Genomic DNA, 24,002 nt, shown 5'->3' with positions numbered 1-24,002 from the left:
ACACTGAGGCCCACAGAGAGGAAAGAGTGATCCAAGGGCAGGTTATGAGAGACCCAGGATCCTAGATTGCTGCCCACTGTCCTGCCCTCCCACCACAGGGACTGGTCTTTATAGTATCTCCTGACATCAAGACAATGGAACTGATTTTTTTGCCTGTGAACTGGGCTTTGGTTACGGAGCAAAATGCTATGAAGAGGGCCTCCCCGGTGGCGCAGCGGTTGAGCGCTGGGTTGGGAAGCTGCCCGTGGCCTCTGCGGCGCCAGTTCGATCCCCGGCTGCTCTCCGGCCACCGGAGGAGGGTCCCACATGGTGCGCAGACCTCTCCTGCTGCCCGCTGCTCCCCTCAGCAGTGTACTTTGGTCCTTCTGCCTGCTCTGCTCCCCGCTCTGGCTCTGGTGAATTCTCACCCTCCCGTGCTTCTGACGGTATCCAGTGCTTGTATAAATAAATAAATAAATAAATAAATAAATCTTTAAAAAAAAATGCTATGAAGAGAGTGACGGGAAAGAACACGATCTTGACCTTCATGATGCTTTCAATCCAGTGTGAACATCACACCTGGAAAGAAATTAGTAAACAGTATAAGGCAGAAAGGGAAAAAACAGTGGTCTCTACTTCTCTACTTGCCACATGTGAGCCTTTCCATGTGTTTTCTCTGTCTGGCTCACTCTGTCTTTTCTCCCCACCTGGTGAGCTCCTAGTCATCCTTCCCTGCCCCACCATCACTTTCTCAAGGAATTCTCACCCATCCCTCCTACACACTCTTCATTCCTTCACCACACTGAGGGTTCCTGGAAGGTTTCAAAGTATCCTTATTGCTCACTTGGTACACACCCACATACTAATGTAACTGGTAAATTCTGTGCATGCAGAACACGGTTTTGAACAGTTTGCATGGGCCCACTTACAGGCAGAGCTCTTGCAAACATACATCATAAACTTACAGTATCAATAACAGTCCCATGCTGTAAATGCATTTCTTCCTTATGATTTTCTTCATAACATTTCTCTTCAGCTGACTTTACTGTAAAGACACACACAGAACAAACAACATATGTTGACTGTTAATTGGCAAATCTGTCAGTCAATAGCAGGTTATTAGTAGTTAAGTTTTGGGGAGAGTCAAAAGTTATATGTGGATTTTCAATGACATGGGGCCGGTACCTCAGCCCTCATGCCGTTCAAAGGTCAAGTGTATGTTAACACTGAGTAAAGGTGAAACAAATTTATATGAATGAATGTCCACTGATAGCACAGATCTCGAAGGATAGGGACAGTCTTTTTGGGGGGCTCACTGCCTTGTGCATTGCAGGTTAAATATCAACAGCATACCTCTGAGGGCCACAGCCCATGTCAAGCATCATAACCAGAGCCCCCCACTTCCAGTGTCTCCTCCCACTCCAGGAGTGACAGCTTCCCCACTCAAGCTCCCCCACTCTAGATGCCCAACAAAATCGGCAGCATCCACAGGCACTGGCCTGCTGGCTTTGCTGGCACTGCAGGCTGGTGGGGAGAGGGAGCAGCAGTGTTGCCTCATCTCTTCACACTTTCCTTCACACTTATTATGTGTACACAGGCAGGGTATACTGGGGAGTCAAAGAGAGTAAAACCTGACCCATTCTCTGCCTTTATGGGGTTTGTCCAGGATACAGCATAGGCCTTGGGAAGGTCTTCAGCATTTAGATGGACAGGAGCTTTGCACCATCACTGTGTAGCTGTGCCAGAAGGCAGAATCAGGGGGCTGGGCAGGATGGTGCATCTCTTGGCTGACAGCTGGTGTGGTGCAAAGAGGCTCCGGTGGTTCAACTTTATGTACACCTTCCTCTGTCAGCCCATCTCAGATAAAATAGAAGGCATATTTATCAGATTTGGAGGTGAGAACAAAGGAGGTGGATTGACATTAGAAAAGTGCAACAGGTTGAAAGAATGGAGAGCCACCTGAGTAAATCAAATCAATCAGTCTTTTAAATTCCCTGTTCCCACAAGTACAGGACAAAGGGGATCTAGCTTAAGAGAAATACATAGGGAGAATGCTGGGAAGTTTAAGAGAAGTACATAGAAGGAATGTCTGGGTGGTTTAGGTACCACCAGACCACCAATGTGATATGGTAGCCATAAAGTAAATGCAACCATGGGCTATACTAAGTAAGGTATTGGGCCCAGATACAGGGAGGGGATAGTTCTGCTAGTGAGGCAATTGTTACTGCTCTGCACATCCTGCTAATATTATTGTTTCTTCCCCATTATTACTGCCCCTCCCACTCTGAGAACACCTTGGTGACATCACTAAAATATCAGAGTTTGAGAAGAGCTGGGATAAAGCATGGTAGCAGGGGAATGTGACCTTCCCAATCAGCTGTCATTTTGAGTCTCTGCTCCACTGGTGTTAGCTGAGGGGCATGGGTCAAGTTAAGTCACATTTCCAAGTCTGTGCCCCATCATTTGTGATAATGAGGAGTCTCTATGTAGTCTAAGGTAGATCCTCAATTATCTGAGGTCCCTTCCCTGTAATTTTAAAGATGGGCATGATTTTATTTCTCCTTTCTTGTTCAACTACATTTGATGAATGCTTAAGAGTGAGAGCGAGGGTCTTGTTACCAATCCCAATTAGACATGACAAAAGCCCCATAAATCTCGGTGAGTATGTTACAGGGAATTGAAAGCGAGAGTGTATAGCAATCCCTCTCAAGCGCTCCAGTAATTTCTTCAGACTGCTTAGCAGTGTGTGTCTATCAATAATTGGTCTGTTATCGATTTCCTAACCCTGAATAACACAGCTAATAGCTCCTATTTTTCCAAACCAGAACTACATGAGCAAGCCACGTGCTCTGAAAGATGGCTCGTTGGGGTATTATTCGGGAGCATGTTAATCCAAAGCTCGAGTGACCTATACGGAATTCGGGTGTCGCTGGCTGTTGAGGATGGAGTTGACTACTGATTTCTATACCCCCCTCTTATTATTTAATTAAACAAACCACGGCTCATTATGTCTTTAAGATTACCCAGCCACTCAACCACACTCCTGCTTAAAGAAAACCTTTCCTTCTGGAAGTTTTTTTCCCTTTTCAGACTTCTCTGATTTCCAATTATGATTTGGATGAATTATTTGTAGTTCTGCCACCCAACCGTGACCTTGAAATTTGCTGTGACCTTGAAACAAAGCATGGTAGCACTGGCCACCAGGACGTCTCTCACTCATCCACAATCTAAAGGAGAAGACCCAGTGCCATCACGCCCATCACGGCTCTGGGTGCGTGGGAGCCCGTGGCTCCGTGGCTCCGTGCGGTGGAATCTCTCCCTCACCTTCCACTTCCTGTGTGAGACCAGCCCCATTCAAAGCCTTGTTGCAGATCGGCAGACTGAGGAACACGTGACTCATCTAATGTTAAACCTGACACCACCACGGGGTGCCCACATGCAATGAATTCAATGACAGTCATGCTTTGGCGAGCCTGGTCGCGACGCCTAGAATTTTAAGCAGCATTTAAAAATAGTTTAATTTGAAAAAAATGTGGAACCTACGGGACAACTTGCAAGAACAGAACAGTGAACGCCCACATGATATACCCCTTTCCTAGAGCCAGCGCGACCTAAGAAGTCGTGTCTTCTAATTTCCTCAGGGGGCCTCCCGCCACCTCTGCTGCAGGGCTGGACCCCTGAGCCTTCACCGCACCAGCTTGTCTCCCCTGGAACACGGACCTCGTCTTCTGTAATCACAGGTCAGGACCCTTTCCACTGGCCAATACCATCATTAATAATAACCCTTATCCTATTCCCCAACACTATGATTTCTCTTCCAGTTCAGGAGCCCATCTAGGGTCACTTACAGTACTTTGGAGTGGTGCTAAATTGCTTCTTAATGGAACAATGGTTTGTGCTTTTTTCAGGTTTCTTGATATTTTCGAGATTCAATGCTTGGGGAACCTCGGCTAGCAAAGAGGAACTGACTGCCCCAACCTTACCTAGCCCTGCCCCAAACCTACCTTCCTTGTGACAGGTCCCAGCCCAGGGCATCCCCTCCATGTAGCTTTTCTGCAGCAGCACTTCCTCCCAGCTGCTCAGGAGACCTGGAGGACGGCTTCCCTGGGCCTCTTGGCACACAGAGCCTTGTGCTCTCACCATAGCAAAGAGTGAGGGGCCTGCGCATGCCTGCTCCTGCTACACGACCTGGACCTCGCCAGGGTGCTCGGGCATGCACAGCTGAGCTGGGTGGGCGCTTGCAGGCATATGTCCCTCAGGTTAACTGGAGGTGAGTACGATGCTTTGAAGTCCCTTGCAGATGCCCCTCACTGCCTGCCCCACAGGGCGCCCCAGTGTGCCTGCTGGAATTGCAGGGCAGGAGCCCCTGGCCTTTGCCCCAGGTGCCGGGGCCAACTTCCACCCTCAACTACGCCTCTGCTCCTCTGTCCAGCCTCTACCCAGAAGCAACTCTGGGGAAGTCCCAATGTCTATGCAACATGCAAAGATGCTTCAAGGTTTTGATAAACATGTTCCCCCATACAACTTCACCATTTCCACGTGACATGCAGGGCTAATTCAACATCTCTTTATGAAAAGTCCTATTTGTTCAAGCTACTGTTGACTTACTGCTGTGTGTGAGTCTCTCCTCAGTGACCCCACTGGTCCTTCCTCCTGCTTATCTTGCAAGATGAGCAGGAAAGGCCAGAGAGAATGAGCTGATGGGACAAAAATACTTCTACCCTTTTTCAATGAGGAAAAACCAGGTTATTTGTTAGCACTCACTGTCCTCGAGGCGACCTCATGTCACCCAGACAGAAAGGTGACCATGGCCGATGGATTGAGATGCCTGGCTTGTGGCCAAACATTCAGAAGTGAGGGCTTCTGGCTGTTGTCTCAGGTCTGCACCCCAATCTGAGTTTCACCACAATGTAGAAAGCAACCAAGCAGGTGCTGCCATCCTGCACCTCGCAGTATTTTCCTTGTCCCTCAGCCACATCACACTCTCCAACACCCACCCTAGAATACTGGCTTGAGATACGTGCCTGAAGCCTCCTGCCATGTTACCTCAATTAAACTGATTCTTCTCACCAGGGCTGCAGGCAGGGTTATTGGCACTTGTGCTGCTGGGCCCATAGTGGGCAACACACAGGTCTGTAGGCAGAGCTGGGGAGCACAGGCTTCATGGTGACAGATGTGCAACTGGCCTGCTGCTGTGACTCCACCTGGGAGCTGGATTCAGGTCCTGGAGACAGAGGTGTGGGTTAATGCCCTTGACACAACGGTAAAAAAAAATGCTAACAGACATAAAAAATGTTCATATTTCTTGTTCAGTGAAAACAGTTTAAATAAAATACTAGAGATAATCCATTTTTTTAAAAGATTTATTTATTTATACAAGAACTGGGTTACAGACCAGAGGCATGGGAGGGTGAAAGAATTTACCAGAGAGAGCAGGGGAGCAGAAAAGGCAGACAGACCAAAGACCCTGCTGAGGGGAGCAGTGGGAGAAGCAGGAGAGGTCTGCCACGCCATGTGGGTTTCTCCCTGGCTGGCCAGGGATCAAACTTGTGCTGCAGAGGCTGCAGACAACTTCACAGTGCAGTGTTCTACCCGCTGCGCCACTGGGGAGGCCCGAGATAATCTATTTTGGTAAAAAACTGAACAGGATATTTATGCAAAGGACAAGTGTTTAGCACAGGACACTCCTGAACTTTAACAGTGGTTACCTTTGAGTAGCAGAAGAATGGGCTGTTTTTATTTTCTTTGAGTTTTCTAAATTCTATTTAATGTTATAGGAACATTTACTATTTAAAAATGGAAATGAGTTCTGATTACCTGCAGGGAATAAGACTGGACAATTGTGGGTGAAATAGTTTTTAATATACCTTGTCAAAGCATGGTAATAACGGTAGCTTTTCTACTTCTGCCTGGAATCATCTAATCTTTCTCAAAACTAGAGTACGATCCAGTTGTAAAAGGACTGCTGTCAAAGCCTCCAGGAGAGTCAGAGACCACCAGTGAAGACCCTGACTGGTGGAGCCGGGTTGTCTCCAGACGTCAGAGGGCTTCAGTCTTTGTCCTGTCCTGTGTCCACCAAACAGTGAAGCCATCTGCTTTGCCGTGTATTCATTACACAATGAGTTGAATGCAGCCACGGAGAATATTCATGCAAATATCTTCATTAGCAAAATCATGCAATTAACCTGAAATATGTGCTAAATGAAGCAGCCAAATTGTTGCATATTTCCCCAGCTCTTAATTATAATTTTGGTAATCAATTTTTCTCCTGATTACCAAAAAGAAAAAAATAATTCTTCAGCGCACGCCTGATCTGAGGCTGCGTTGGAACGTGAGATAAAATCCAACCCGTTTTAGCAAAGAAGGCCATTAACCTTTCCTGTGTTTTTGTTCATCGCAGGCATTTCCTGCTAATGCTCATTGCTGAAGATGATTGGATTTTAACAAGAGCTTTTTGGATCAAGCGCCAGCCCTTCCTGAACTATACATTTTGCAAGGGCCACTGTCATTAAAGGTTACCAGCACTTCCATTATCATCTTCCCTGTGCTGATTTCTTAAATGGCTTTTGACTACAGTGTAAGAATGATCCCTAAGTGGAAGCTGACATCCAAGCTCACACCCTGGGGACTCAGGTGGCCAAGAAGCACAGCAGCCACATGGAAAGCTGGGGGAGGGGTATGGTGAGGGACCCCCTAGCAGTCAGGAGATTTGGGGGTTGAACGGACCGCCCCTGGAGATGCTGCCCCTGGAGGAGTCACTCAGCCATGGGAAGTCTCGCTTCTATGTCTACAACATGGAAGAAAGTCGAATTCAGCAGCTAGTGAGGACTGACGCCCCACGAGTATTCTCTAGTATGCGTGAAAAACAACAACATATATCTGCCAGTATTTATGCTGACAACTTTTAACTTCCCCCTTTTAACATCTTGTAACACTCTACCTCCTAAGTCTAAGGAGGAAGTTTTCACCTGGGGGAAGGACAGTACAGGATAGAACAGGGTGGTGCTTTATGTTTCTGGCGAGATGCTGGTTTTAACCATTTGACCTCCAGTGTCTTCCAAGATGAAGCAGTGTCTAATGGTCAGTTAGGGGAGTAGACTTGGGAAGGACACATTCGTGATAGAGATCTAAAAGCCAGGAAGGCAGGTCTGGGAGTCCAGGTTGTGCACTGCACAAAGACGCTAAGGGGCGCACCCTCCCTCCATTCACGGCAGAGGCACTGCGGATTTGTGTTTCTGTCTAGATACAGACTCTTACGTTTCAGTGGTTTTCTGCTGAATGGAAGTAGAGGATCCTGAGGAAAGGGCACCCCTTCTCAGTGTCCCCTGCTCCTCGGGGTGCCCTCTCCTGTGGACTCTGCGCGCCTGTGGAGAGAGCAGGAAACATGCACGAAGCAGAGGGGGAGGCGAGATTCATGGATCCTTCAGAGGAGACCCTTGTGAGGGAGTTCAGGGGAGCCTGAGGTGGAAGGCTTCTATCCTGGCTCCTCTTTGGGGTGAGGGAGGGGGCTGCGCACTTATGGGGTGAAGGGGTGTGGCAGTGAGACTGGGGGAAGAGGTCCAAGTATTGGTAGGCTCCTGCTGGGAAGGATTAAGGCCTGCGATGAGGCCCTTGCCAAGGATGTGGGCAGGGCCGGTACTGAGAGGCAGCAGGGCCGGTTATGCAGGGTCTGTGCCAGCACAGGCAGGGAGCCAGGGAGCTCCTGGGCTTGAACAGTAAGGAGAGGGAGCTAGAGGGACGGGTTGTCTCCAGGGACACCCCAAGGGACAGGGGCCTGTGAAAGAGGACCCAATAGGGAGGAACTGGAGACCGAGTTCACCCCATCTCTCTTACCTGCCTTTGTGTCGGTATGTGGTGTAAATATGACTTGTGGGCTGTGTTGACGGCATACCTTGATGGGTGTGTAGTGTGCATGTGGTGTGTGTCATATGTGTGTGCTGTATGAGATGCATGTGTCATGAAGTCTGTGTGTAGTGCGCATGTGCACTGTGTTGTGATGTGTGTTTTATGTGGGTGAATATGAGTTTGGTGTGGTATATGTATAGTGTGTGTGTGTGTGTGTGTGTGTGTGTGAGGGTGGGTGGGAAAACAAGAGAGTAGAAGGAATTGTGAAGAGACTATTAATTCAGAAATTCAGTTTCTGTTAATCCCAGAAACTTAGTTAAATGATTTTGGTACTTTCATGATGGAATATTCTAGAACCATAAAAAACTCCTATTTCTGAAAAATATTTCAGATCAATAGTACTTGTAATGATAGAAGCAGAAGTCTTTGATAAAGAGGCATAAAGCAACTCATTAGAGAAAAGTCACCCAAACAGGCTTTGTTCTTGATGTAATTTATCACCAAATAAGAGAAAATGTTGAAAAGCATTAATAATTGAAGCAGAAAATTTAAAAAATGATTTGTGCTCCCTTTTCATAAAGCCTGGAAAAACAGTAGTTCAAGGAAGTTTTCCCCTAAAACAATGACAGTTTGTATTTGAAATTCAAATCCCACAGACACATAGGAACCAGCACACACTCTGAGCTTGGCCCCTTGCCAGGGCATTGCTAGCCTCCTGGTCCACAGGGAGGTGCTAAGTCCACTCTGCTTGGCCCTGCACACCTCTTTGGCCTCACCTCCTCCCATGTCCCCTCTTGCTCACTCAGCATTCACCTGACTGGTCTCCCTGTGCTCCTGGCACACACTAGCTTTGTATCTGTCACAGGGCCTTTGCACTTACAGTTCCCTCTGCCTGGAAAGCTGCTGCCCACCCACCTCCACCCCAACTCAGATCTCTCTAGGGTTCTCCCATTTCTTTGAGGTCTCAGCTCGAGTGTCACTGTCTCCTTAGGAATTTACTTGAGAACCATATATATATATATACACACCAACACACACATACATACACATACATAAACACACACATATACATATACACATGTACATATATATACGTAAAGTCCACTCCTCTTCCTACCAGTGCCCTGTCTCCCTGCCCATCACTTTGCCTCCATCATCCCCTTCACACCATGTGTGGATGTGGTTATTGGCTGTCTCCTGCTGCCAGAATCCAAGGGCTGAGAGCAGGGGCTCTATTTCCTTTACAGAGGTCTCCCTAGTGCCCAAAGCGTCACCAGGCTCAGTAGCTGCTCACAGAGTAGGTGCAGATGCATGAATGAGCAGGTCAGAGAGCTGCCTGCCGGGTAGGAAGCAACATCTGTCTATGTCCATTTTAGACCTCTTTGCTTAGGAGCTGTCTGCCTGCTTGCATTTGAAACATTACTTTTGAAAAGGCAAAATATGCAGCCGGTATAAAATTTGCAAGGGACGTAAGACTTAAGTGTACACAGTAAATGTTAAGTTCCCCCATCCCTGGCCAGTCTGATAGCTAAGTCACAGGTAGTTTCAACTTCTCTTTCTCTTTTCCCAAGTGAGGCTGAGCTCCTTCTTATAGATGTAGGAGCCATTACTGTTTTTTGTTTTTTTGTCCTGGAGGTTGTCTGTTGCCTGCCTTGCCCATTTTGCTATTCACCTGTCAGTCTTTTCCTTATTGATCCCACGCAGCTCTTCTCATATTAAAGAAAGCAGGCCTTTGGTTATACAAATAGTTTTTCAGTTTGGCAGGTCTTTTGACTGTTGATGGCATACCTTTCAATAGAGAGGAGTTTCATTTTCCCGTCAAATGTATTGATCCCCTTTATGGCTTCTAAGTTTTCTGTCACTCTTAGAACTAAGTCTTCCTTTCTCAAATGCTCCTGCCTCTTCTGTGGCCCTTTTCCTTGCTTTCTGATAATGTATGTAGTCCTACAGACTAGAGGAGACCTGTCTCCTTGTGTTGCACTTCACAGACAGGAAGTTACAGTTCCCTTTTACCAAGAACCCACAATGCCTGTACCAGGGAGAACACCAAAAACCACAGGAAGCACCTAGAAAAGCTGGAGGTCTTTCTGGTGGTCTCTATAAGGCCTGGGAACAGAGGAAGGCCCAGCGAGGGAAGATTCCCAGGCACAGGGAGTCTCCGGATGTTTCTTGACGTTGCATTTGATATAGAGAGATACTAGGAATGCAAAGCCCTGTGGGAGCTCTCTGGTAGTGTCTTGGAATTTCCATTTCCCTGTGATTCAGAGATGTCCAATGTACACTAAGTGGAACCCACTGGAGGGTGGAGGACCCTCTAAGTCCCCCTTTTTGGAAAACTCTGTGCCCTTGACTTTTGCAGGGTCTGTTTTGTGTCCTCTCACTCCCCCCCCCAGTCTTCTGATAAAGGAGAAGCTCTTCTGGGGCCTCCCTGGTGGCGCCAGGGGTGGAAACGCCACCTATGAAGCTATCTGCAGCCTCTGCAGCATGAGTTTGATCCCCAGCCAGCCAGGGAGCAACCCACATGGCACAGCAGACCTCTTCTGACTCACCCGCTGCTCCCCTCAGCAGTGTACTTCGGTCAGTCTGCCTGTTCTGTTCCCCACTCTGTCTCTGGTGAATCTGCTCACCCTCCCACACCTCTGGCCTGTATCCCAGCTCTTGTATGCATAAATAAATAAATCTTAAAAAAAAAAAAAAAGGAGACGCTCTTCTGTCCTGTCTTCCACTTCTTACCTTCTCACCCTTGGGCTGGTTTCTTCTCCCCTGGCCCCTATGTGCCCTTAGCTCTATGCTTTTAAGGCCAGAGGCCTTGAGGCAGAGGTGTAACTTGGAAGAAATGAGGAAAAAAATTTTAGTTGTTGGTTCTTTTTTTACCCCCCACAATAACTTTAAATTTTTTATAAAATGATACATAGTTATGCTGGTGAAAAATCGAACAATGTATGAAAGTGCAACTCCCTTGAAGGGTCACCTTTATCGGAAACTGGTCTCCATTACATGCATACAAAACCCAATAATCTGTTTTGTTGAAAATAGGAATTTTACTATACAGACTACTTTTAAATGAGAAAGCATTTGATTTTACTTAGGTTTGAAAATAAAAAAATCTGAAGTTCAAGTAAGGAAACTACCAACCATTGGAGACACACACACACACACACACACACACAGACACACACACACGTTTCATATCCCTGAAAAGTGGAAAAAAGGATTATAAATACAGAAGCTGAAGTCATTAACTTTTCCTTAGATCCTATGTTTTAACTAGAGATGGTATTTATTGACCTTCTGACATGAAAAACGAGAAAATTGGCCCATTTATTGTTCCTTCATTCTGCCGTCCCCATTCGCCTCAGGAAATCTTTTTAAAAAAGAAAACTAGGTTTTATGGTAGCTGATTAACCAAATGTTTCTGACTTACATATAAATCCTCAAAACTTAACTATTGACTGAATTTAAAATATTGAAAATCTGGGGAGTAAAGCAAATTAGATAATTACAATTGTGACACTTGAATCAATTAATCTGCTTTCTCTCCTCAGCTCATCTAACAGCTGAAATCCGAGAAGACACGAACACAATTCAACGGCTTTGAAGCTTTTTTGCCTTCTGGTTTTGCCTCGGGAGTAAGAACTTAATACCAGTGGAAAATTAAGATTTCTGTTATACACGATGCAGATAAACTAAAGAATTCCTTAGGGTTCAAATGGCGGTCCATGTTCCCAAACGGTACTTTTATCTGTGGTGGAGGGAGGGGGAAGTATCAACCTCGCTAATAACTGAGATAACCAATTTGAGTGTCATTTCCCGAAATGCATTAATGGATGGTTTAGTTTTTAAAGCAGTCAGGGGACCTGGATGGGAAATTTGGATGTTCTTTTACAATCCGCAGAAAAGACATGACAAGTTGTTCTAATGCGATTAGGAGATTACAACGTCTGATCACATTTCTCTGTCTAAGCACATCGTCTATGAAATCAACAATTAAAGAGCCTGTGTTTGTAGCATGCTGCCCCTACTCTGTGAAATCAATCTGTCCCACGGACCAAAAAGGTTGCATCCCTCAAATTTTTCTTCATTCACATTCATTTATTCATCAATTTTTTCTTTTGCTCATGGACTCATTCATGCAACAAAAATTTATGGAGCCTTTACTAGTGTCAGCCTTATATTAGGCAGGCAGGAAATGATGGTGAATGTGTCAGGGAGTGCTGGCTGGGCAAGTCACCCCAATATTTAGCATTGAAACTCGGTTTGAAAGACCAATTTTCTCACTCATGATTGGTGCGCTGGAGGGTGATTCTGCTGGCCTCACTAGGCTTGTCCTTGTGGCTGTATTCAGAGAGGGTCAGCTACATTCACGGGGGTCAGGGATAGAGGTCAGAGGGGTGTCTGAGTACCCTCCAGGAGAAGGATAGGTTACACTAAGTAAGTCAGACTGGTTTTGGCAGAGGGTAGCATTCGGCCAGAATTGGAGTCAGAGACTTTACAGCCTCACTTGGGGGACTAGTTGGGGGGTCCTTTCTGTGTTACTTATCCTCTGAGCAAGTGGACGCCAGGCCAGACTCAAGGGACATGAACCAGGGCTCCATGTGTGCGTGGGAGGAGGGCAACATCACACTTGAAGGGACCACCAGCCAGGACACAGGAAGCTGGGGCCCCACTTGCAATTTCCCTTAATGAAGGCAGGCTGGGTCCCTGCCTTGAAGCTGGAGGACTGGCCTCAACAACTAGTGACAACAGCACCACGGCCCCTATTTGTAACATCAAGAAACAGAAGCACAAAGGGGCTGTGGAAGAGCCGTGGTTCTAGGAGAGACGGATGGCAAGTAAAGGAGACACGGGCCAGTCCAGACCATCTCTACTGAGCCTGCTCACACTGTTTCTGCAGATGAGGACTATTTCTTTTTTTAAAGATTTATTTATTTATTTATACAAGCACTGGGTACAGTCAGAAGCGCGGGAGGGTGAGAAAATTCACCAGAGCCAGAGAGGGGAGCAGAACAGACAGAGTGACGAAGTACACTGCTGAGGGGAGCAGCGGGCGGCAGGAGAGGTCTGTGCGCCATGTGGGACCCTCACCCGGCGGCCGGGGATCGAACCAGCGCTGCAGAGGCTACGGGCAGCTTCACAGCCCAGTGCTCAACCGCTGCACCGCCGGGGAGGCCCAATGAGGACTATTTCTGAGTCCTACGTCAGTGGCGTTGAGTGTGAAGGTGTGTATGGCAACACCGGGCATGTGTCCCAGGTGACTAGTCCTACGGGTTGGGGGTCACGGGAGGTGCCAACACAGCAGGGGTGTTCAAGGGACAGGAAGTAGGGAGGAAGTGGAGAGGGAAGGATGAGAGGAAGAGGAGGCCGGTGCTGACACTGGAGTGAAGTCTGGGCAGTGACATTGCCCTGCTGGGCACCGAGGGGGCTGTCCTCAAGAGCACCGAGGGACACTCATTCACCTGGCCTCAGGGAGGCCATGCCCAGATGCTGCGAGAGGTCCACTGTTTCAAACACCAAGAAGGCAATTTGAAAAGAAATCATATGAGCAAGTTCCTCACTGAGGAACTACCTAAAACAAACAGCCAAGGAATTGGAGGGTGTTATCCAACCTCAATTCAAACTGGACCCATTTTTTACCATGTCTCCCCCTCAACGACACCTCTTGCGGATCACCAGTACCGACTGTCCAGCTCATTCTTTGTGAATGTATATGCACTATTGGTGAGTGAAATCTTCATGGATTTTATAATATTCTCCCACTGCAACCAATGCTACTAGAAAATCTTTTCTTTTGTCTTCCTTTAATAAGATTTTCTTCCTTCTACTAGCTAGGAATGAAACTGTTACATTCTAAACATATTAATAGTTACAGTTACAATGTCTCCCAATAAGACTGGACCCACTGGGGCCTCCCTGGTGGCACAGGGGTTAAAGACAGCACTATCAAGCTATCACCAGCCACTACAGCATGAATTCAATCCCCGGCTGGCCAGGGAGCAACCCACATGGCATGGCAGACCTCTCCTGCCTCGGCCGCTGTTCCCCTCAGCAGTGTGTTTTAGTAGATCTGCCTGTTCTGCTCCCCACTCTCTCTGGTGAATCCCTGCACCTCTGGCCTGTACCCCAGTTCTTATATGCATAAATCTTTTTTTAAAAAAACTGGACCCATTTGTCCAGTTCTTATATGCATAAATAAATCTTTTTTTAAAAAACTGGACCCATTTGTATAACATATTATAAAAGCATCCACCCCCCTGTCAATACTAGATCTCCCCAATCATTTAAACTGTTAATCTGGAAGGTACCCTCCCGCCAACTAACTCAACAATAAAAAACCACACTAAAAAAACCAAAACCCCCATCTTCCTTGAGTTAGTCTGCATTGGGATTGCCCTAATTATCTGCTCAGCCCTTATCAATTTTAAAGTGGTCGGTTTCTGAGACACGAGCTCACATTTCAGGACTAATGTACTGTGGGAAATTGCCCAGTTTCCTTTCAAAGTTTGTGGATAAAATGAGGGTTAAATTGCCTCAAAATGAAGCCAAAGGTGTAAAGAAAACGTCTGGCTCTGAAGGATGTCAGCGGTGGCCTGGGGCAATCTCAAGTGCTTCCCTGGCCGGGGTCAGGATCAGCGGCATGGACAGGAGCCCAAGACTGGTCCAGGGCTGCCTCATGACAGAATTCCTTTCGGGAGAATAACACAAAAGGGCAGGTCACCTTTCCTTCTGAGCTGATTAAATGGGCTCATGCTCCACTCCTTGTACTCATCCAGAGAGGGCCTAATACCCTTGTTAGTAAATGAAGGCATTTCAGAAGTTGTTTATGAAAAGAATGAGTCAGCAGGAAGCGCAGATGCCACCACATGAAATCCAAACCCGCTTCTGACTGGAGCTGGCTTAATAAAAGCCATTATGTTTTACTTTCTACCTAGACATTTATACTTTAAATCTAATCAAGCTGAAGGCTTAAGTGGCCTAGTTTTATTAAATATGGAACTGACTGAATACATTTTTTTTTCTTTAAAGTCTTCCAAAAAAAAAAAAAAAAGTCTTCCAAATTGGGCTGAGTTGATTCTAAGGGCTCAGGACGGGAATATTAGATGGAGTCATTGTGAAAGGGACTGAGACCAGGAGGACTCGGGAACGGGAAAGGCTGAGACACGGACAGTGATTTTAAACAATACAGGAACTGAAGGCACAAAAGAGCTCCCAGGAAAACAGAAGTGCTTCACTGAAATGTGGCTGAGCTAGCCACCACCCCGAGTAAGATCCAGTTACAGGATAATTAGGGAACAGAAAAACAAACACCACGAAACCTCCCGACCACCCAGTGCCTAATCGATAGTCCAGCACATTGGATGACAGGAAGTCTGACAGGATGTGGTCATGGACAGGGCTGGAGTAAACGGGGATCTCCCTGGGATCCCCTCCTGCTGTCAGGGGGTCTTTCCTCTTGCTTCAATAAACCCACACTTGCTTGCTCTCACGCGTGGGGTGGTGGCTGTTATTCTTCAACGGGTGCAGACATCTCCGCCCACGAGCATCCCTTCTCCTACCCGGTGGTGAGGACAGAACACATCCCTGGTGAGCTGGTCTCTGTTCTCATGGAACATGAGAACATCACATCCCATTATTTGTGGACAAGGGGAACACCCCCTCTGCAGGCTCACATTTAGAAGAGAATAGTGTTTTCGGTGCTGATTTTGGGGGTGTGATTCCAGGAAATTGAATTTAAGAAAACATCCATGTGATATTTAACCAATACAACATATTTCTCTCTTGGCCCAAACTATCCAATCCATCAGAAAGTCTATCAGTAAATCTCACCTTTCAAATACACACCACGTCCCCCACGTCTCTCACTGCCTTCTGCTCATGCAAGGTGCCATCACTGCTTGTCCAGGAAATGCACGGGTGCCTGGTCCCCCCAACAGGGCAAGCACAGCTGTGGTGTTATCCTTCTCTGCACCAGGAGAAAACCCTAGAAAATGACTTTTCATGATTGGTTTTCCAATCATATGATTGGAATCTTTTACATTGAAATTGTAAACAGAGGGTGTGCTCCCCCACTGTGGTTGGGAGGACTGGCAGGGTCACCCATCAAGAGCACCAGGTGTTCCTCCCAGGATGGATGGCATGGCGCGGGGCTGCCTTGGTGTCTAACGCCTGCTCCAGCACTGGCTGGGCCCCCCTGGCAAGTGTGGTCTCGGGACAGATGCAGCTGATGGATTTCAGGTGGTAGCAGTCACCCTTGCTGCAGTGGGGCATCACAGGCAGTGGCCACACATCGTGTGGTGACACTCCCAGCCACCCGCCAGTGCCAGCCACCAGCACACGGACACGCGGCTCGCAGCCTCCTCGCCTTCCCAGGCAAGGCCGGAACATCACCACACCACACGGCTTCCGGCCGCGGGCTCTCCGGGCCCCTGAGCACACAGCAGAGGCACTGCAACAGCTGTGCCGGGGTACTAGGGGTCCGCAGCACTGCTCGCTGGAACTCTTGCCTCTGCCACACCTGCCTGTCTCCGTACAGTAAACTCCCCCATCCTGCCTGTGGCCCTGCGGCTACTGCGACATCAGACATCACTGGGCAGGAGTCAGCAGATGCTGCTGGGAGAGGTGCTGAAAAGAACACTCGCTTTCCACAACAGCGAACCCTCAACCACCCAGGCTTTTCTGAGCCTGGGGCCCCGTCCTCCCGAACCTGGGCCCTGGCGCCTTTTCTCCTTGGTAGAGGTTACTTACTATTCACCCTTGAAATGGCTTCCATGTGGAGGAAGGGGCAGAGCATTCGAGAGGAAGAAGCCACTTGGCAGCAGGCCAGGCCCACAACAGCTCCCTCCGATTAGCCGTGACTTCCCATTGGGATGGGATGTTTTCTGAGCACTGCAAATTGAAACACTGAGACCAACCCTTTGACACAAACAGGCTCTGGCAAGGACATCAGAGTGGCTATTTTCTGCTCCTATAGAGAAATTAAAGCATGATTTTACGCAAACAAGATTTGCTGATCTCTAATGCCTTCCTGGCTGTTTATTCACCACCTTTTGGAAAATTAGAATTTCTGTTTAAACAAAAGATTTTCTTCGCGTAATCTATTTATGGCTGACATTGCAAAGTCATTTTATAACCTGAATCAGAGAGCGAGAAGTAGAAAGTGAGAGGAAAGGGCAGAGGGGAAGAGCAGGGTTACAGAGGTGAGGCAGGAGTAGGGCGGGGTTTGAGCTGGCGTCTTCATGCAGACACAGCCCCAGGGGTGGAGGGAGACAGGGTGAGGGGCTGCTGAAGGTACCCACTCCTGGTTCTATTTCACTCCAGCATCTATCGAGTACTGAAGCAGTCACCAGGCACCCTTGGGAGAAGCGGCCCTCACCCCTGGCGGCGGGAGAGACCACATCATCCAAGGGTGCCAAGAGGCAGCTAACTGTGGCTTCAATTCTGGAGTCGGCGGCTTGGACTAAAATCCCAGCTTTCCACTTACAAGCTGTGCAACCCTGACCAACTAACCTAACCTCTCTGGACTCTCCTTTTCTCATCTGTAGTCAAGTGCATAATAATTACCCATCTTACAGGGCTGCCAGAGGAATTCAAGCATTGTGAAGTGCTTAGGATGACACTTGGCACAGAGTGTTTTGCTACACAAGTAAAGCCAATCCCACCCTCTTTGTCCATATTTAGCTGAGATATGTGACTGTCCTAGCCAAATATACAAGAGCAGAATCTGCCCTCCTTCCAGGCTTCTGGTGGCGAGAAAAACACCCCCATCTGTTTGGCCATGCATGGAGGTCCTAATTAAATGATTTCACCATAAGTAACTCAGTCATCGGCTGGCAGTATGTCTCACATTCGTGGTAATCCTGACTACAAGAAACAAAAGCTGCAGCCTACTGTCCGGCACAGTCACAACCCATGAATGCCATCTGTCCCCTTACAAAGCTGGCAGGATGATACATTTCATAGACACTTCTTGAAAAATGTTGATCTTTGCAATTTCCCTTTTGTCTCTTGGAATCAAAACCATTTTCCAGACCTCCCTGGTGGCAAAAGGGGTTAAGTCGCAGCACTAGGAAATAATATGCAGCCATTGCAACATGAGTTCTATCTCCGGCCAGGGAGGTGACCCACATGGCTCAGCAGACCTCTCCTGCCGCCCGCTGCTCCCCTCAGCAGTGTATTTCAGTCGATCCGCCTGTTCTGCTCCCCACTCTGTCTCAGGCGAATCTCTCAACCCCCCCCCACACCTCTGACCTACACCCCAGCTCTTATATGCATAAATACTTAAACAAAAAAAAACAGAAAATCATTTTCCTGCAAGTCTCCAGTAGGCATCTATGCTCCGGGAAGTTCATTGGCACCTAAGTCTTGCTGCCCTGTGAATACAATGGCTTCGCCTACCTCATCCCCAGGCGTCCCACAAAGGAGAAAGAAGGCTGCAAAAGGTGCCCATTATTTCCCAGAAAGGAATTGTGCCCCTTTCCAGCCCTTACCAGCACCTGACAGCAGCTCCGCTGGGCCACCTCGGAGCCGGGAATATTCAGGGAAGGGGCTGTCATGGGACCGGGGGCTGCGTGGCCAGGGGTACCCCAGCAAGCTCCTCCCGCAGCCAGGGGGATTCCTAGCGGGGGTTCTAGGGGTCAGCGGCCAAGGAGAGGACGGCCGTGTACTCACCTGCAGGCGCTCGGCGCCGCGGGTCTGGCGAGGCTTGCTCAGCCCAAGTGCGTGGGAATCGCGCAGCACCAAAGAGGCGGAAGCCGGGCTCACTCGCTCCCATTGGCCGAAGCATGTCACGTGGCCCAACTGGGTTGGCCACCCCTCACTTCCCATTGGTTGAAGCACATCATGTGCCCCCGGCTGGTGGCTAAAGTGGGAAATGCGGCACCCACCACGAGGAACCAGCCCCCTGTCACGTGACCACGCCCACGCTGCAGGGAGTGAAGGGGCGCTAACCCGCCCACCAGGCTGTTCCTGGTGGTCTGTTGCTTGCGTCTGTGGCCTTGGGCTGCCCTTCGAGCAGGGGCCAGGTCTCCCCGAGGCCCGGTCGAGTGGAGCAGAGTTCACCGAGAGGGTGCACCTTTAAAATATGACCTCTGGGTCCTGGAGGGACCTGGTACTAAACGCTTTCTTGGCTTCCCCGCCTGGCTAGTCCCTGCTCTTCTGATACCCAGCGCAAAGAGCAGGAAGGGTGGGGACACAGGCCATGGGACTGATTATAGAGTAAAGCATGATACGCCCATGATAACTGACAAACACTAGCGAACGGGGAGAATGCTGTCCCCATTCATTTACATGGAAAAAAGGGAGCATTCTCGAATCAAAAAAAGCCTGTACCAAATCATCCCTTGTAGAAACTTTTCTACTTCCAGGAAACCTGGGGAATCCTGCCTCTTTCAGGTATTTCCAAATGAGGTCACTCTCGGAGGTAGTCCATTTAGGAATTCCCAAACCTTTTGGGGGACACAGCTGTGCTCGATACAGTAACTTCCTCTCCATTGTGGGCACTGGGGGAACCCGCCTGGCCGGAGATCAGCACCTGCAGTGCTGTGCAGCTGTGAGACATCCTGTCCTTCATTAGCTGCTCTCCTGCCTCTGCCTCACTTTCCAATTCCCTGAGAAGTGTTTCTTTCACCTCTTATACATACACCAGGATCCTCAGTCAGGGGCTGCTTGTGGGCGAACCCAAATAAGGCCACAATGGATATCTACTGTCCTTCCTGTGGATGGGGAGCAGAGAGGTGGCATACCTGTGTAGGGCTTAACTGAGCAGGCATCTCTCTGAGCTGCCCAACAGGCATCAACTATAGCCTTTGGCTGCAGACACAAGCTGGAAGGAGTGTATGTCTGGAAATACATTTGCATTGGACTAACTAGCTGTGTGTTTTGGGGCAGACCACATAATCTTTGTGCCTCTCCTTTCTGCTCCCTTTAGAGCAGTGACGGGGGCAAGGTGACCTGTAGAAGCCTTTGTGCCCCTGTGGCTCTAGAGTCTTACAGCCTGCTTCTCCCCACCCCTGGTTTTCAATACCTGCTTTGTCTGGTTCATCTATTTGTTATAGTGTTTTTTATTTATTAATGCTTTTGAGGCCAAGAGCACAGAAACTGGGTGTGTCTCTGAGGGGTTATACTCATGTATTTTGTATGGGTTAAAAAAAAACATGACATGGTAACATGGCAGGAAGTTTTAGCATTGAAAAAAAAATGGGTTCTTTTATCCTGTTTGTAACTGACATTTGCTCATATTTGACAGAATAAAGTGGGAGGTGGACTTTCTTAGGGGTCAGGTGATCTGGGCTGAATGCCAGTCCTGCCTCTTCCTAGCTGCGTGATTTTGAGCAAGTTTGCTCATTCATTCAACAAATGCCTATCTGGGGGCGTGTGCCAGGCAATGTCCAGGATACCAGAGACTCACTGGTGAGCACAACAAATAGTTTCTGCCCCTTGGGTGCTTACGGAACAGTGTGGGAGAAACACTTTGATCAGTTGATCACACAGGCATGCGTGTACTCCATGATGGCAGCTCTGAGAGATAAGGACAGGTTCACAGGAACCATTCACAAGGGTGCCAGGCAAGGGCTGCAAGATCTGAAAAGGGCTGATGATGTGATGTTTGAGCTGAGATGTAACGGTGTGTCAGCCAAGGAAGGAGTGGAGCAGAATAGCATTTCTGATCAAAGACACAGCACATGCAAAGACCCTGGCTGGAAGGGATCAGCACATCCTAGAAATAGCTCGCACTGTGTTATTTACTTCTCTGCTTACAAAGAAAGGAACATGCAAGAATGCCTATCCATCTGGTCTTTGTGTGTATCCTGGGAAGTCCTATGTGGGAAGTGCCAAATCAGTCCTGGGAAAGCAAGGCAGGGTGCTGATTTTGGGGAGAGAGTGGGGGATTTGTTACAGGTCCCAGGAAAAGCCAGCACTTCATCCTGCCTCTAATGCATGCAGGTCACATGTCTTTTGCTTCAATTGGCTTTTTATCCTAGTCTCCTGTGAAGGTCACTGGTTGGCATTACTTCTTGGGGCTTCATTTGCTTTAGTTTTGAGAATTAGGAGTAAAGTACACAGGCTCCCTGCCTGCCATACCATCTTGCTCAGTCATTCTCTTGAGTTTGGGGACTTGTGGGTTGCCTGGGGCCTTAGCTGTGCAATGCTGCACTCTGCTGGCCAAGTGGGTGCTCTGGGGGGGTCTCTTAAGCAGAGGCAGGAGACCACGCAACCCTGTTGGCTTTCATCTTTCAACTTGTGGTGGAGAGGGGTCTTCACACACACTGGATGGTGAGTCTTTCTCCCTTCCCCTCTTCTCTCCCCTTCCTCTCACTCACTAAATGGCACTAACCCCCCACTAGGCATTGCGCAGTCATGATCTTGTGATCTGTGCCATCTGGAGGGGAGTCAAGTGACATTCTCAAGTAGGTGAGCACTCCAACGGGTAGACAGGGCCCATTAGGGGCCTGTGACCTGCACATAAGGCTTTGTGCTCAGCCCCCCACCCCTAATTCCCATTAGTGCTCTGCTATTACCATCTTTAATTCTTACTAGCTTTTGGACAAAAGGTCTCCCATTTCATTTCGTACAAGGCCCGCAAATGACATGGTCCATTCTGCTAGAATAGGGCCTTCACCATACCAAACTCACCGTCCTCTCACCTGCCCCAGGCTCTTTCTAAAATCCACGCTTGTATTCTCCAGGACAACTCTCCAATGGAGAGCGCCATGGCTGTGGCAGAAAGGGGCTCAGTGTGACCAGGGGGGTCACACTGAGGGTGGCCTTTATCTCAGGGGGCAGATGAACTTGCACCTTTCCAACAAAGAGCCCTGAAGAACTTGATCACCATCCAATTAAAACATGAATGCTCAGGTAGAGAAGAGGGTGTAGATAGAGAGCAGAGATGGGACAGAGCTAGGACAGGTACGTGGTCAATTCCTAGTGCTGCCTATACATACACATGCTTTGCCTTATGAAAATTTTCATAATAAAATGTTGGTGAATATGAACTCCTAATTCAAATTTATTATTTCCCTTTTTCTTTCGCGAGGCTCAGTTTTTCTTAAGCTTCTCTTTGATTACTGAAGTTGCCAGCCCCAAAGCAATTACTTCCTGCAAACACATTGTCAGGAGCCTCAAATGAATTTTAGATCTAATTTAATTGCCAATTTACTTGCTTGTAAAAAAAAAAATCTTAATTTCTCTAAATCAAATCAACCCTTGATATTCCAGTTATGCTTTCTTTTTTAGAAGATGGCTGTAAGATGCTAAGCTGGTCACTCAGAGGTAATCTGAAGGAAGTAGTTAGGACTATGAAGAGAGGTGTTAGAAGCTCTGGGACAAATGGAAGGTCCTGAGCAAGAGGGAGGCAGCCTGGAGTGTTTGTGACCGTGTCCCTGTAAGAGGGGGAGATGTGGACACAGACACAGAGAGGAGAATGTCAGGTAGAGAGGAGCAGACAGACATAGAGTATTGGCTGCTTCCTGCTGGGACACTTGGACATTTGTGTCATGATGAGGGAAAGGCACGAGCAGCAAAAAGCAGGTGGCCTGGAGTCAGGACAAGGTGGACATGATGGAGGAGAGAATAAAAAACCTAAAGGAGGCCTCACAAGACTAAAACCTGATACACACAAGGAGGTGGGGGTAGAGGGCATTAACATGACCATTAACCCAGCTACAACAATCAAGATCCTTAGGTGCCAGTGCCTTATCACAAGGCTTAAGACCCAAGCAGGTGTCAGATGCTGTAGGGAGTATCCGGAGCACTGACCTGAGGGTAAAGATATAGAGATTGGGCCCATCCTGGAACCTCCAGTCCCTATCCTGGAATCTCCCGTCTGGATTCTCATTGTTATGCAAAATCTGCAGCAAACAGATCACTCCATAAAGGAGTGAGCCCCTCCCAAAGAGAAAAAGACTACATAAGTGCAATCTCTGCACTGGCACGGGACAGCACTCCGTCTGCCCACCTGTGACTATGCAGGTGCTTCCTTTCACCAACTCTCTCCCTCCGCAGGGCAGTAGCTTCCTGCCTGCCCGTGACCTGTACCTGCCGGGGCTTCTCTTCACTGACCTCCCTCAGTGGAGGCTGCTCCCCTCAAGGCTGCCCGCCTGCAACCATGCAGGCCTCTCTCAGCAAACCTATCCCTTGCGGGGCAGCTCTTACTGCCTGCTTATGTCTGTGCAAATGTCTTTTACTCGTTCATCCCTTTCCCTAATAAACCTGCTCTTTAAACATAACTACGGTCTCTGTCTCATGGAGAAACTTGCCCTGGAAACTTGCTGCATGCTGCTGAAACAGGAGCTCTGGTGAAACCTTTCCCAGAGTGAACCCAACGACCCTGCGCTCCAAACCCACTGACTCCAAAAACCCCATCAGACAAGTCTAATAAACCTCCCAGGATGGCCTTTTCTGGACTCTTCCCTGTGTGAGATCACCACTGTCCCTCTTGGTCAAAGCCATTTATAGTCATTGCTTGCAGCTAAAAGTATCCTATTTTTTTCTTTTTTAATCATCAAAATAAAATACCTTAAGTACTTGCAACTAGTGCCTGGATTTTTGGGTGCGGTGACAGTGCAGAAGCCAGCTGCTGCAGGAGGAAGGACACGCGGGGGTGAGCGGCTCCCGTCTCCTGCTGAGAAGAGAAACAAGTTCCGCATTGTTATTTCCCTGAGGAAGGAAGACTCAAAAGATAAATGAGAAACTGGTTTTTTTCCTCAAACTGGCAAACACGATTGCGTTTTAAGTACACAAAACTGTGCTTAAAACCCTATAAAAGTTCTTTTAAAATGTGATTTTACAGTTATCTTCTTGTTATTAGTAAAATCTTCCCTTCAGAAGTTAAATTACATCTCAGGACATTTATGCATTACAGAATCATCAACTCACAGCTTAACCGGGTGTGGGAATAGAAAAAAACTGCCCAGATGAAAAGAATGCACTTCCATGAAAATAAAGAGAAATGAACTAATAAATTACTAGTTTTTAATAAATAATCTCCTTATTGAATAACTTATCCTTTTGGTAAAATATTTACTGTGCTCTTTAAAACCTTTTTAATCAACTGAAATACTCAGGAAGCTTTAAATGATTGGATAGCCTTTTGTGGCTGAAGAGTTGAAATGATTTCTTATTGAAGTACATTTTATTAAAAGGCAAATTGATTTAAAGTGATTCAAGTTTTCATGGCGGGAAGA

General features: G+C 47.8%; 1 long non-coding RNA gene across 6 annotated transcripts in view; it reads right to left on the bottom strand.

Moving 5' to 3' along the window:
• Positions 1-578: 578 nt before the first annotated feature.
• LOC119249134 (uncharacterized) overlaps positions 579-24,002 on the bottom strand; it is a 28,348-nt gene continuing 4,924 nt past the window's right edge. For 3 of the 6 annotated variants that reach the window (XR_008552443.1, XR_008552445.1, XR_008552447.1), the window contains 6 exons: positions 23,335-23,440; positions 16,567-16,707; positions 15,649-15,802; positions 10,558-10,650; positions 5,050-5,203; positions 579-1,024 (listed from right to left, as the gene is read on the bottom strand). This is a non-coding gene — a long non-coding RNA (uncharacterized LOC119249134). Of the gene's footprint in view, positions 1,025-5,025; positions 5,204-8,929; positions 9,613-10,557; positions 10,651-15,648; positions 15,803-16,566; positions 16,708-23,334; positions 23,441-24,002 lie in introns of those variants that run through there. The other 3 variants (XR_008552444.1, XR_005126079.2, XR_008552446.1) reach the window with 3 other exon arrangements.

Source organism: Talpa occidentalis, unplaced genomic scaffold, assembly GCF_014898055.3.
Source record: "Talpa occidentalis isolate TD23 unplaced genomic scaffold, MPIMG_talOcc4v2.1 talOcc4.17, whole genome shotgun sequence".
NCBI classification, from domain to species: Eukaryota; Metazoa; Chordata; class Mammalia; order Eulipotyphla; family Talpidae; genus Talpa; species Talpa occidentalis.
This window is presented reverse-complemented; position numbering and strand designations above follow the sequence as displayed.